Below are 15,130 nucleotides of genomic sequence, written 5' to 3' on the forward strand. Positions count from 1 at the left end.
AAATGAATTACAATAGTTTCTTACAGAACTGGTAGGCATGCTAAATAAAACTGAACGTGAACATCAAGTGAACATCAAGTTAAGTCAAATCATATAGTAAGTATGCAACACTACAATAATGCAAACGTGATATGGCAAGAATAGAAATGTCTATTTTCTAGATATTACAATTATACATAAAATGTTATTATATTCTATAATACTTTCATGCTAAAGTGCTTTCTTATACTGTACACTAACAATGTAAATAATTTACAATTAGTCAGCGATGCACTGTCAGTGACGAAAATGAATAAGTGTTCAATAGCCAAGTCTACCAGCCAAAGTGACCCTGATTGTGGTAATTCGACATGCTAGAAATAGAATCATAATCTTTCTCAAGCACGTCCTGCCGTCTAAATAATATGATCTAATCCTAGATACATTTCTGTGATTATATATCTGCTCAATTAGTTTTTATTTTAGGCTAAACAACACCAATAACTTTCAAGTTTTATAAACAGGTAATATGATGTATTTCATATGACCTACCAGTGAAGATGACCTACCAGTTCTTTTATCCACAAATTCCTGGTAAGTGAATAAATTATAATTACGAAACCAAAAGTTTTTTTTTCTCAATTATCAGTGTAGAGTAGTTGGTAGAGAGAGTATTAGCCTAGCATTTTCAATGAGAAAGAAAGTTCTATATTCGGTGACGGAACAATTTTCAATGTATTTTCATAAAAAAACGCTTGTTTCAATTTATAAGATGAATGTTTGCCTGAAAGCGAGCAGAGAAACAACGTTTTTCATATTTTTTGTTAAAGATAATCTATTTATGTGTGATCCAGCATTGCTATTTACCTGGCTTCTGCCTGAAGGACAGAAACGACAAGGTATAAGGAGAAAAAACAAACAAACAAAAAAAGACAAGAGGCAACGTATTGAGGGAAAGCAACTCAAGACAGATAATATCTGAATGTAGTGTTGAATGACAGGGGAAATGAGTGATGGGAGAAATAATTAGTAAGAAGTAAAACAAACTAGGAGAAACTAACAAGCACGGAATTAATCAAACTGATCATGATATTTTTCACGACATTTCTAGAGAAAAATTCTTATCACATAAGCCAGAGTTGATTAGAATAAGAGCAAGAGTAGAATGAATTACAAGCGTAACCCTTCTGACAGCTCTAAAATATCGATTCTTTCAACAGGTAAGAGATATTTCGACGTGCGAGTAGAATATAAATGTTACTGATAAGGCAGGAAAATTAAATAAGAGATTAAATAGTTTTAATGATATTAAATAAAAATGTTGGAAAAACAATGCGAAAGCAATGTAAAGCGTCAAAGGAAATTCCCTGAGGATATTTTCCCCCCAAAGCATTCCGTATTCATTTGCTTTGTAAATATTCTGAATGCAACAACTGATAAGTGTGAAATATATATATATATAAAAACAAAAATCATTTGTTTAAAATAAATGAATAAATAAGACATCTTTAAATAACACAAATACATTAAGTAGCGCTGTAAAGTAGCCAGTCAAGAAGGTGAGTCCACGAACCGGGTTCGTTCTGTCGTCGAAGCTATTTCCCAAACTCTCTAGTGATCTTGGGTGAGTGATGACCGTAACACACCTAGTGGAAATTTATCAAACCTTATCTTGTCCCAACTTATCTAATGTAGAAGCTACTTATGCATAGTTAAAACATCCAAAAATGCAAACAAATTTAGTGTTCAGTACAATAGATTAAGTTACTGGCGATTTGTGACCACTATGCTGTTTTAATTCCTGGATCTACCTTTCTATCTATCAATCAATCTATCTATATATCTATCTATCTATCTATCTATCTATCTTTCTATCTATCTATCTACCTCTCTCTCTATATATATATGAAAAAGATCAACGGTACCACCTGTGCCATAGGCTCATGAGGCCGGTTTCTTTGATTCTGTGGCATACGTTCTATGATTATTCATTTTGGTGCAAGGTGAAATGAAGAACAACGAATCGCCCGGTCTGGGTACCAAAACTATAATCTTATGATCATTAGTGCAACAGCCTAAGCACTAAACCATACGTATGTATGTATGTATGTATGTATGTATGTATGTATGTATGTATGTATGTGTGTGTGAGCGTGCGTATACATGTATGTATTTGTAGATGTGTGAGTGAGGGCACACGTATGTGTGTGTTTATGTATGTATGTATGTATCTCTCTCTCTCTCTTTTTCTGTATATATATATATATATATATATATATATATATATAATAATAAAAAAATACGTAAGCATACCATACACACAGGCACAGACACACACACATACTGTATTTAAGAAAGGATGAACATCACAGTATTATTATTGCTCGCTAAATTTATATTCCTGTGCTTCTGTTAGAAATCAAAATTATAGAATATATAGTTACGTATTGAATATCCACATTTGTTATTTTGTTTTTCTTTATTCCTTTTCGGTTTTTTTTCTTTCTGCTTTATTTTGTTTTTACCTTTTGTTTTTACGTCGTCCAGATATCAACGATCAGGAGAGTGAGTAGATGCCACTGTTATTACAAGAACTAATACTATCACTGCTGCTGTTGCAAAAACTACTGATTCATACGTCTATTTGTTGACTCTAACATATTGGTTTTCATCCCAACAGTTTCGTGTGCGTTTTCTTCTGCTTTACAGTCTAGCATTGAATAGTTTAAACCATAGAGTGTGGGGAAAGAACTAGAGTTTCAATTTCTACTGAAAGCACAGGTAGGAAACTCACACTTCCATACATGGACGGTTTGTTGTTTGCGAGATATGATACAATTCTATACAATTTAAAATGCAAGTAATTCGAGGATATAAGGTCGTTACCATTTGCATTTTTGTGTTTTATCTTTATTTTTTAATGTGATGTAAGTTTATTATATCTTCTTCGAAAAAGAATGCAGTAATTCACATTCAGAAGGTGTTACAGAAGTTTTCATAAATAACTTACGAATTTATTAGAGTAAATTACATTGAGTGAAGAAGTATTATTAAATGAATTATTAGAATCTCGTGAAGGCTTAGGATGGAAAACTATTGAACAATTTTATTTGAAGACGTTGAAATTTCATGTAGGCATATATATATAAGAATGTGTGTGCGCACGCGTGTTTATATCTTTTATTTTGTACTTTTTTTTCAGTGACTAGACTGCGGCCATGCAGGGGCACCGCCTTGAAGAATTTTAGTCGAACAAATCGACTCCGGAATTTATTATTGTTATTTTCTAAAGCTTGGTACTTATTCTGTCAGTCTCTTTTGCCCAACCGCTTGGTTACGGGAACGTAAACACACTAACACCGGTTATCAAGCGATGATGGGAGACAGACACAAACACACACACATATACATATATATAAATGCAGACGGTTTCTTTCAGTTTACGTCAGCCAAATCCTCTCACAAGGCTTTGGTCGGCCTGAAGCTATAGTAGAAAACACTTACCCAAGGTGTCACGTAGTGAAACTGAAGTCGGAACCATGTGGTTAGGAAGCAAACTTCTTACTATACAGCCACGCCTGTATATATGTATGTAAATATGTACGTATATGTAAACGTATCTATATATATATAAATACATAAATATATATATATATACATAAAAATATATTTGTATATATATATATGTATTTACATAAATATTTGCATGAATATGTATAAGTGTGCGTATGCTTACGAATGCCTTAGGAGTATTTTATCTTTGATATGAAGGGCTTTAGATGAACGAATCGAACCCCAGCACTTATTTCTACAACTTCGTACTTGTTCCATTGGTTTCTTATGTCGAACTGCTTGTCTACGTGAATGTAAACGAACCAATACCAGTTGACGAGTGGTAGCGTGGGACAAACAAAAGCAAGCGTACACACATAGATACACATTCACACACACTCATAAACAGTCTGCAGACTGAAAAAAAAATGAACAACCTTAATTGAATTTCGAACCTTAATTGAATTTCGAAAATTTATTGGGAGTTACATGTAGCGTGATGCCAGTCGTCAGCAATTTTGAATTTGAATTTGAAATTCAAAATGGCTGACGACTAGCATCACAGTTGAAACTCAAGAGTGCCAACGAATTTGAATCAAACTGTTTGATCTCTCTCTCTCTCTCTCTCTCTCTCTCTCTCTCTCTATATATATATATATATATATATATATATATATATATATATATATATATATATATATATATATACCCTATAGGCTTCTTTCAGTTTCCGTCTACCAGTTCCACTCCCAAGGCTTTGATCGGCTTGGGGGTATAGTAAGAAACGTTCACGCTGTCACGTGATGGGACTGAACCAGGAACCTTTTGGTTGTGAAGCAATCCTCCTTCGACACAGCCATGCCTGTCTGAATTCTATTTATACTATGGTGTTGTTTCTAACCCTTCGTATTATTTTCTTCTGTATGTTGGTATGTTTATGTTGTTTGGTGCGATAGTTTGTTGCATTTTATATTTTCTGGCGGTGTTCGTAAAGAATGATGACAATGGATTTGGTGGTGTTTTGGAGATAGGCTTTTAAGTGTTTTATGAGGGTTGGATTAGCTGTATCGTTAAATAAAGCGGAGAATGTAAGCAGAGATCGAGTATTGTGTAATATGCATATATATATATATCTGTGTATCTGCTCTAAAGAGGTGTGGGATAATAATGCAAGTATATTTTAAAGTGAGTGGGTGAGAGAACGGATACTTCTGGTACTCGTTTTAGAAAACTGGAATTTCTGGAAGAAAAATTCTTTTTTTTTTTTTTACATTTGATACGCTTCGGGATGAACCGGATAGTTTGACAGATATCACTTGCTGTTGCTTTCTAAGGTGTTTTGTATTTTGTGTATAAGAGAATGACTGGAAGCTGGAAAGTTTGCTGCTGCCGATGGTAATTAAACTGGTGCGTGTGAGGTCTTGCTGCTGTAGCCGCTATATACACATGATGGGCTTCTTGCAGTTTCCGTCTCAAAGCTTTGATCAGCTTGCGGGTATAGTAGAAAACGTTCAAGCTGTCACGCAATGGAACTGAACCAGGAATCTTATGGTTGTGAAGCAAAATGCTTTCGACACAGCCATACCTGTCTGAATTATGTTTATATTATAATATTGTATCTAACCCCCAGTATTATTTCCTTCGCTGTGTATCATTTGTGTTACTTTTGTGAAGAGTCTGGACATAGTTATCTGAATGTAAATCTATGTGGTGATTTAGAGATGGGAGACGTCTTTAATCGACGGGAATCCAGACACTATTCTCAAAAGAGATTTTCTACTGTTGGACGGACGTTCAGGACTCTTACACATATATACTCTTTCTGTTTTACTCTTTAACTTGTTTCAGTCATTTAACTGTGGCCATGCTGGAGCACTGCCTTTAGTCGAACAAATCGACCCCAGGACTTATTCTTCGGAAGCATAGTACTTATTCTATCAGTCTCTTTTGCCGAACCGCTAAGTTACGGGGATGTAAACACACCAGCATCGGTTGTCAAGCGATGTTGGGGGGACAAACACAGACACACAACACAAACACACACACACACACACACACATATATATATATATATATATATATATATACATATATACGACGGGCTTCTTTTAGTTTCTGTCTACCAAATCCACTCACAAGGCTTTTGTTGGCCCGAGGCTATAGTAGAAGACACTTGCCCAAGGTGCCACACAGTGGGACTGAACTCGGAACCATGTGGTTGGTAAGCAAGGTACTTACCACACAGCCACTCCTGCGCCTATAGCCACTGCTATTGACATTTTTATTATGTATGGATGTAGTACACGAATTATTACTTATCTGTACGCTTGTATCTAAACAAAAGTGAAATATTTTCCCCATCTAATTTGTGTTTTGTGTTGAATAATGAATTTAAGGATAGGATTATTTTATCGAGTCTTAATTAAGCTTATCAGCCTGGTCCAGTTTCTCTTTCACGACAAATATTTCTTTAAATTACCGGTGTAGTTTGGATCTGGTATTACCTGTTTCTCAACGTTTCCCATGTAGAACGTTTCATAAATGAGCTTGAATTATCTCACGGTTATTCTGCCTTCCGATTATATAGATTTGTTTACGGGCAACAGAAGGGGATCCAAGCTGTGCAGTTTATTTTAAGCAAGTGTTCTTTTTGTCTCACTATTTGGGATTTTCATAAATCTTCAAATTTAAATTAGAAATGAGATAGATCATTAGATAAATTATATTTGTTTTTAGATGCTGTGTCTTATAACATGGAGTATCACAATGATTCTGTTACAAAGGATTATGTTAAGGGCACAAATGCTCATGGAGTACTCAGTCACTTACATACAACTTCCACTTACAATTGAAACCGTAACGAAATCCGCCATAATCGTATGATTTTCCTTATAATTTTAACAAATAACATCCACAGATCTTCGTAAGATAACCACTTATGATTTCTCTTGTAAGATATTATCTGCTGGGTGTTTTTTTGTTTTATTGATTGAACTGTTGTTAGAACCTTATTGTTATTAAACAAGTCATCTATGTTTTGGTAGCCTTGAGGCTATCTTAGTGTTTTTGAAATTCAGATGTTGATTTTGGTCAGTTTCGTATTTCGCTGGAGGCTGTTGTTACATCATGTATGCTGTGTAAAGTATTTTAGAAACAAATTAGGGACTTTATCAGTTTTGTGAGCCTTCCAATTGCTGGCAGTCCTGATATATTGATGTTTATGCTGAACCATGCCTATGGTTGTTATTTTATTATTGGATTCCTTTTTCTTATCTATTTTGTATCTTTACTGGGATCTAAATTTCGACTCACGATGCTCTCTCAATATTTTATTTACTTTTGCTGTTGATGCATTTGTCTGTAATATGCGTTTTTCGTGCTTTGTTATTGTTGTTGCGGTTGTTGTTATGGCTTTTATGGTCGTTTCAAATGCTTCCTTCATTCACACGAAACCTTAACTTATTTTTTCTGTTCTCAACAAAATAGTTTCCGAATAAAGATTTAACATAATTCTTTCTTACTATTTTCTGTCATGTATATTATATATATTTCACATTATTTTCTTTTTCTTATTGTTATGCATCTGTAGATTGGAGAACAACAGTTTTGCGAGGCCTCGTGCCTTTGATGGTCAAAGTAATCTTCGATCTGTGTGGTTCTTTGTTGGCCCTAGCTGGTGGTTCTCCTACATAAGGAGGGTTGCATCATTAATGCTTTCTCATACTGTGAATATTATGTATATTTTTGTGTCATTTCACCGTATTTTACCTTTCTTTCCACTCATCTTTTTATGTGAACTCTCACACAAATTATTCATTGTCCTTCGGATGTCCCCGCCATCCATACCGTTGTGGCAAATAAAAGAAATTCTTTTTCTTCTTCTTCTTCTTCTTCTTCTTCTTCTTCTTCTTCTTCTTCTTCTTCTTCTTCTCCTCCTCCTCCTCCTCCTCCTTCTTCTTCTTCTTCTCTTCTTCTCCTCCTCCTCCTCCTCCTTCTTCTTCTTCTTCTCTTCTTCTCCTCCTCCTCCTCCTCCTCCTCCCCTCCCTCCCTACCTCCTCCTCCTCCTCCTCCTCCTCCTCCTTCTTCTCTTCCTCCCCTCCTTCCCTACCTCCTCCTTCTCCTCCTTCTTCTCTTCCTCCCCTCCCTCCTCCTCCTCCTCCTCCTCCTCCTCCTCCTCCTCCTTCTTCTTCTTCTTCTTCTTCTTCTTCTTCTTCTTCTTCTTCTTCTTCTTCTTCTTGTTGCTGTTGTGGATGTTGTTGTTTTGAGTAGTAGATTAAAGGTTGGCTACTAAAACATTTACAAGTCATGATTACAGAGTAATTTAGATTATTTATCACATCAATGTTCATCATTTCTTTTTTTTTTCCGTAGAAATTATACCTGGGAAAACTTGATTGTATTTAGTTGATATTTTCCAATGATATTTCTATATTCATTGATTAGAAAGTGGCCACCATTATTCCACAACGATTACATTTTTGCAATCGCTTTTGTGTGTGTTCTTTGTCTTCGCTTTACCTCGTCATTAACTCTCCTTCTTGAGGGAATGTTTCTTTGCTAATGTACAAAGTTATATGAAGGAAAACAGAACGGGTCAAGAGTGAGAGCAAAGATAAAGCGATCTTCATTTAATGCAAAAGAAGAAGTGATGGCAGCAATTAGCATTAGTTTTATGGAATTGGCTTCACAGCTCACTCAGTTAACAGAACACCTTGTTAAGAACGGAAATACTTGGACATAACAACATTACTAGTGTTTGTCACTGCTAGAAGAAAGATAACTAAATCGCTATATCGGCAGTCGATGATGATAGGCTACTTCAGGAAATTCCTGCATACGCTCATGCATATATGTGTATCTATGTACATATTTATGTAAAAATGTATGTATGTATGAATGTAAGTATGCCTGTATGTATGTAGCTAGCTAGGTAGGTAGGTAGGTAGGTAGGTAGACAGGTAGGTAGACAGGTAGGTAGGTAGGTAGGTAGGTAAGTAGGTAGGTAGGTAAGTGTATGTAGACACGAATATATGTATGCATGTATATATGTACGACGCTTGCATGTGTACTTATATGCATGTATTAAAACACAGATGCTGTTGCGTGTATGTCACTGTATTTTTTGTCTTAAGTATGTGCATGCTTGGATATGTGTACATGCGATTGTTACAACACCCAACAGAAGAAAAGCTTTAGGGAAATACCCCCAGCATACCATCAACCATTCGAGAGCAAAAGACATGAAATGTTTGTCGCTGCTACCAAAGCATCCTTGTGTGGATCTCGAGCCATGAAAGTGCTCACATCGGACGATCCATAGGAGTGGCTGTGTGGTAAGTAGCTTGCTTACCAACCACATGGTTCCGGGTTCAGTCCCACTGCGTGGCACCTTGGGCAAGTGTTTTCTACTTAGGCCGACCAAAGCCTTGTGAGTGGATTTGGTAGACGGAAACTGAAAGAAGCCCGCCGTATATATCTATATATATATATATATATGTATGTGTGTGTGTGTATATGTTTGTGTGTATGTTTGTCCCCCCCCCCAAAAAAAAACATCGCTTGACAACTGATGCTGGTGTGTTTACGTCCCCTTAACTTAGCGATTCGGCAAAAAAGACCGATAGAATAAGTACTAGGCTTACAAAGAATAAGTCCTGGGGTCGATTGGCACGACTAAAGGCGGTGCTCCAGCATGGCCGCAGTCAAATAACTGAAACAAATTAAAAAAAGAAAAGAATAGAACTATCTCGTGATGTCGTGTTACAAACAGAAGGCTTGAAAAAGACAGGAATTCTTGGAAAGAAAGAGTCGTCTTGATTCGGGCGACCCGCCTGAAACGATAGCAATAAATGCCTACACGTGTGTTTATGTGCTTATTACATGTTAAACTTGGAGAAGTTTTTACATAGTTTCACAACACTTTAGAAGGTTTAATTTTCTAATTACTTTCGGTTTTTTGGCTGGTGGATACCAACTTCTCATGATAAATATTGAAGCCAATGGATGTGTACGTGTACTTATGTGGGTATATATATATATATATATATATATATATATATATGTGCGTGTGTGTGTGTGTGTGTGTGTGTGCCGCGCGGAGAGAGAGAGAGAGATAGAGGGAAGAGGAGTGATGGTGACCTGACACAGATAAAAAATTAAGAGGTTCCTAGGTTTCGGTAACAGTGGGATCAATTTTTAATAATTTTTGTATCATATTTTGCTATGACTTTGTTGAAATATAGAATCAAGGTCTTGTATCATATACCATCTCAGATAAATAAATACAATACAAGATGTCATTTTGAAAATGAATTCGATCCAAACATATGGATAAAGTTACACGGAATCTACGTTTGCTTTCTTTCATATGTATTGGCTACCAACTTGGTTGATGTCTATTCCGTTTAACTCATATATATATATATATATATATATATATATATATATATATATTACTACATATACACTGGCAAACATATACATGCATACACACACACACACGCGCATATATATGTTAATGTATATATACACTGACATGCATGTACATGCATATATACATACATATATATTAATATATATACTCTGACATGCCTGTATATGCGTATATATATACACATACATGTATATACATATATACACACATACGTATATATTTATATATATATATATATATATATATATATATATATATATATATATATATATATATATATATATATATAGGTATACGCGCGTCACACACATATTCTTATCATTTTATGTTAAAATATTCCCAACGAAATAGAATTTGTCAGAAATCACTTTGATAAAGAAGGAATCCCAGCAGGTTTTGGTTATACGCATATTATTTTAATATCATATTAAAATAATATTCACTGAAATAGCAATAATCAAAAATATGGTGCTTAAGAGTGAAGTGACGGTGATAGTATCTAATAGCGTTTTACAGGCCCCAGTTTAAGATGAAACAAACTGGAAAGAGATGAAATGAAAGGAATTAAGAAGGCAGGGGTAGATTTAATATATATGTAAATTCTAAATAAATAATATTAATATTTTTAAAGCGTTTACTACATTATTATAGGCACAGTCATGGCTGTGTGGTTTAGAAGCCTTTCTTATAACCACATACTTTCGGGTAGTCCTGAGGCATCCAACAACGTCTGAATACTGGGTCTCTTGTATTATTGGTTTACTCAATCGCCTGATAAAGATAAAGAATTTGATGCATGTGTATACGAGCATGTGTAAATTTATACGCACACACACAAACACACACACGTACACTCATACACACACATACACACATGCACACACGAACACACATATACATGTGTGTGTGTGTGTGTGTGTGTGTGTGTGGATGAATGTATGTATATTTGTGATTGTCCCTTCACGCTGCTTGATAACTGATGTACGTTCCCGAAAACTAGCGGTTCGACAAAAGATTCCGATAGAATATCTGTTACACTTAAAAGAAATACTCTACGTAATTATATCGATTTGTTCGATTAAAGCAAATTCAATGCGGTGCCTCAAGATGGCCGCAGTCCAATAACGGAAACATGGCTTCAGTCCAATAACGAAAACAAAACGAAAGATATTATTCTATAGCAATAATCAAACAATAACATTTGTTGATTAGGAGATAGCAATATTATATAATACACAAATATCGGTAGTATTGTACAAAATAAGGAAAATAGTTAATATCTTAAAACAAATAAATAATACACGAAATAATCTACTGCACAATTCTTCTCCCCTCTTCAGGAAGACATTTGTACTTTAGTCTGACATTAATATCCACTACTAAAACCCAGATTGCAAATCGTATTGATGTCATTGTCATGTACATATCTTTTACTAACATTCTGTCTTTGGTCAAGGCGGCGAATTGGTAGAATCGTTATCACGCCGGGCAAAATGCTTAGCAGTATTTCGTCTGTAACGTTCTGAGTTCAAATTCTACCGAAGTCGACTCTACTTTTAGGGGGCAATAAAATAATAACCGGCTGAGCACTGGAGTCAATGTAATCGACTTGCTCCATCCCCTGAAATTGCTGGCCTTGAGCCAAAATTTGAAATCAATATTCTGTCTTTAGTGTCTGTAGTTAAACAAATTCATTTTTCTTTTTGGAAGGAGGTGCACGCACTTAGTCTTCTAGCATATTCCTTTGTTCCTTTAGTTTGAATACGGCTGCAATTATCTACACTGAGGCTATCTATCTAAATCTACTCCCCTCTGAAATTCTCAACCTCGGTGATTTCAGTACGCACATTTATTTTCCACTCTCTGTCTCTGTCTCTCACGCTCGCTTAGACACGGACGCACACTATGAGCGTGTGTGTGTGTGTGTGTGTGTGTGTGTGTGTGTGTGTGTGTGTGTGTGTGTGTGTGTGCACATATATGATAGATAGATAGATAGATAGATAGATAGATGGAGCGAGAGAGATATAAATGTATACAACTTTAAAGGAGGTGAATATACGTTTTATAAAGTGCGTAATGAATAGTAGAATGTTACGAAAATTCTATTTCACTTAATCTGTTTTTCGATAATTACTATCAATCTATTAATGGATGAAAGTAACCAATTAATTCTGTAATTTGATATACATCTTAATGAAATGCAAATTTTCCCTGGTATTATACATTTTTAATAAGGGCGCTTTTATGATTTAGATCGTTCGTTACATAGGTAAATTCAATAAATCACACTTCATCTTTGTGAGAAATAATTTCTTAAAAACTAAACCTTATTTTATAAAATGCTTACATAATTTCAAAGAACTTAGTTATAGGAAACTTCGTTTAGAGTATACAAATCTAATTCTCACTGTCGTTAGTAAGAATTTACCAAAAAGATTTTAATAAAATTGCGTGGTAGTATCCAATAAGATATTCAGAAATTGTATAAGAATAGTTAATATGTTGTATATGTAAAAATAATAAAACGGGACAAAAACATTAAACTAAAAAAAATTGCCAAGGTAATTGTGAAGAAAAATAAACAACACAAAAACTATGGTAATATGGCAAATATATAGGGATGTATATTTTATATATCATTAGAGCATCTTACTGCCTAGTCTGTCTTCGTAGTACAAGTATTTAGATTATTTTATAGACTTTTGAATTTATTTGCTTTCAGTAGTTATGAAGAATTCTGATGCAATGCGTTTTTATAATTGTATAGGAAGATAGAAAAGAAACCTTAAATGTAGGTTAGCTGAGAGCTGTTCAAGTTAATATATTTCCCAAGAGCCTTCCAGGAAATACGTTATTCTAAGGAAAAGGAAAATCTTTCTATGCTTGTTACATAAAGGAAGAGAAAAATCCAAACAATGCTATGCCCAAGGGTGAAGAAATAAAATAAAGATATGATAAAAACATTTTGCTATTGGGGAACATCTGTAGGTACTTTGTTTCCACGTGTCAGGTATTCAGGAAGAAGAAAATACACTGAGACTCGTGTTTCTAGTACACTTAGTTCAATATACTTGCTTGGTGTATTATTCAAATTTTTGTCATTCATTCATTCTCATAGAAAAAAATTCGATATCATTAATGTAAACCAACAAACTTCTTTTCTATTTCCAGTTGGTTCGGTTCTCCACCAGCGTGTCAAAATTTGCATTTAAAAACAAAAAATAATTTCTTTGTTTATTTTGCTTGCTTTGTCGCTGAGATGGGAGTGAAACGTTTGTGTTCGGTGTCTTGCTTAAGGCACAGCACAGCATGACTAATGGAATACAAACCGCTGTTTCCACTCGACCATTATACTCGTTCAATTAAGTACAATTTATCTAGAGGATTGGTTGTCGTATTTTCAATCTTTAAAAATCACAAAATTCTTTTCAACGAGAATCATAAGTAAAAAAAAAGCTCCACTTTGTCAGATAACAATTACTAACCTTTCAATCCCTTCAAATCAGTGAACTAACCAAAACAGCATGAAGTTGAACTCGATCAATTGCGATACCTAGTTTCTTTTCTATGCTTAAATTTCTGAACTTCCTTAACCTTGCTGCTAGTTGATTGATCATCTCATAATCTTTTCTACTTTTGGCAGAAGGCCTGAAATTTTGGAGAGGAAGGGGCTAGTCGATTATATTGACTCCAGCGTAACTGGCACTTATTTCATCGACTCCGAAAGGATGAAAGGTAATGTCAGCCTTGGTTGAATTTGAACTCAGAGCGTAAAGACGGCGAAATGGTGCTAAGCATTTGGTTCGGAGTGCTCATGATACTGTCTTTGGTTATCTTATAATAAAATTACTTCTCCGCCCTCATGAAGACATCTCCTATGAATGAAATCACTGCTGTTGTTGTTGTTTGTTCCTTCTCGAGCCATGCCTGGCTCATAAGGGCCGGTTTCCGGTTTCATTGGCGTATAGGTCCTCACCTGAACGGGACGCCGGTACGTCGCAGAAGCTGCCAGATGCAGGAGGGAGCAGTGAGAGAAAATTGTGGAGAAAGAGTCAGCAGAAGTTCGCCATTACCTTCTACCGGAGCCACGTGGAGCTCAGGTGTTTCGCTCATAAACAAACACATCACCCGGTCTCAGATTCGAACCTGCGATCCCTCGACCGCGAGTCCGCTGCTCTAACCACTAGGGCTTGTGCCTCCACATGAAATCACTGTATTGTAAAATATTTTCAAAATGTTTCTTGAGCTGACAGAATGCCAGTGTTTTATTTCTATGTAACATGGGTACCGATGCTTGAATTAGAAGATATGAGAAAGTTATATTTGTGAGGCTATGAAATGCTAAAAATTAAAACTCAAGGCAGAGTATTTTAAACATTTTTCAGAATTTTATTTTTGACAAACTGTAAAATGATACAGTTAAAATGTACGTACCAAAATCTATCAAACTGTCTCCTTACTAGGTTTCAATATGCAAACAACTACAAAACAATGTAATCAAACCTAACTGGCATTTATTTAGCTCTGAATATTGAAATCTGAGCTGAGATGGGCATGAAGCCAACGAATTTTGGGAATGTGTAACTTAAAAAATCGGCCTCATTATTTGACTGATAATCATTTTGTCTTCTGTCAAGAGGTTGAAATACAAAGTGGGATTTTGAAAGATTTAAACTAAATACATAAAGGAATGTCACTGAATAAATGTACTAATGTTAGATCTTGAAATTCTCTTGAGATAACTGTTAAATAAATGCAGTTAAATACCAGGAGAGTGAAGAGGCAGTTTAATATCAGGAGACTGAAGAGCTGAAACTTTTGAAGATCAACAGTAACACAGAATTCGTATGTTTACTCTCAATATCCTGAAAACAATCTTTGAAAACCGTTTTCAAAATATAGCAGTATTTCTTTTGAATATGGGGATCCTCAAACACATTTTCACAGGTTTAATTAATAAGAAGGTGCATTACATATAATCTTAACAAGCTTTCCGAATTGCGATTGCTTCTAAACTTGAGCATCTGTAATTAGAATTCTATAAGAAAAGACAAGGGTGTGAAAAGGATTCTTAGAGGGTTAACGTTCTATAGATGAGTAGTGAAAATATTAATTGGTACCGAGAAAGATAGAGGTACTGACAGAGATAGAGGAAAGGATAAGGTG

Source organism: Octopus bimaculoides, chromosome 2 (genome assembly GCF_046866305.1).
Source record: "Octopus bimaculoides isolate indiv1 chromosome 2, ASM4686630v1, whole genome shotgun sequence".
Lineage (NCBI taxonomy): Eukaryota > Metazoa > Mollusca > Cephalopoda > Octopoda > Octopodidae > Octopus > Octopus bimaculoides.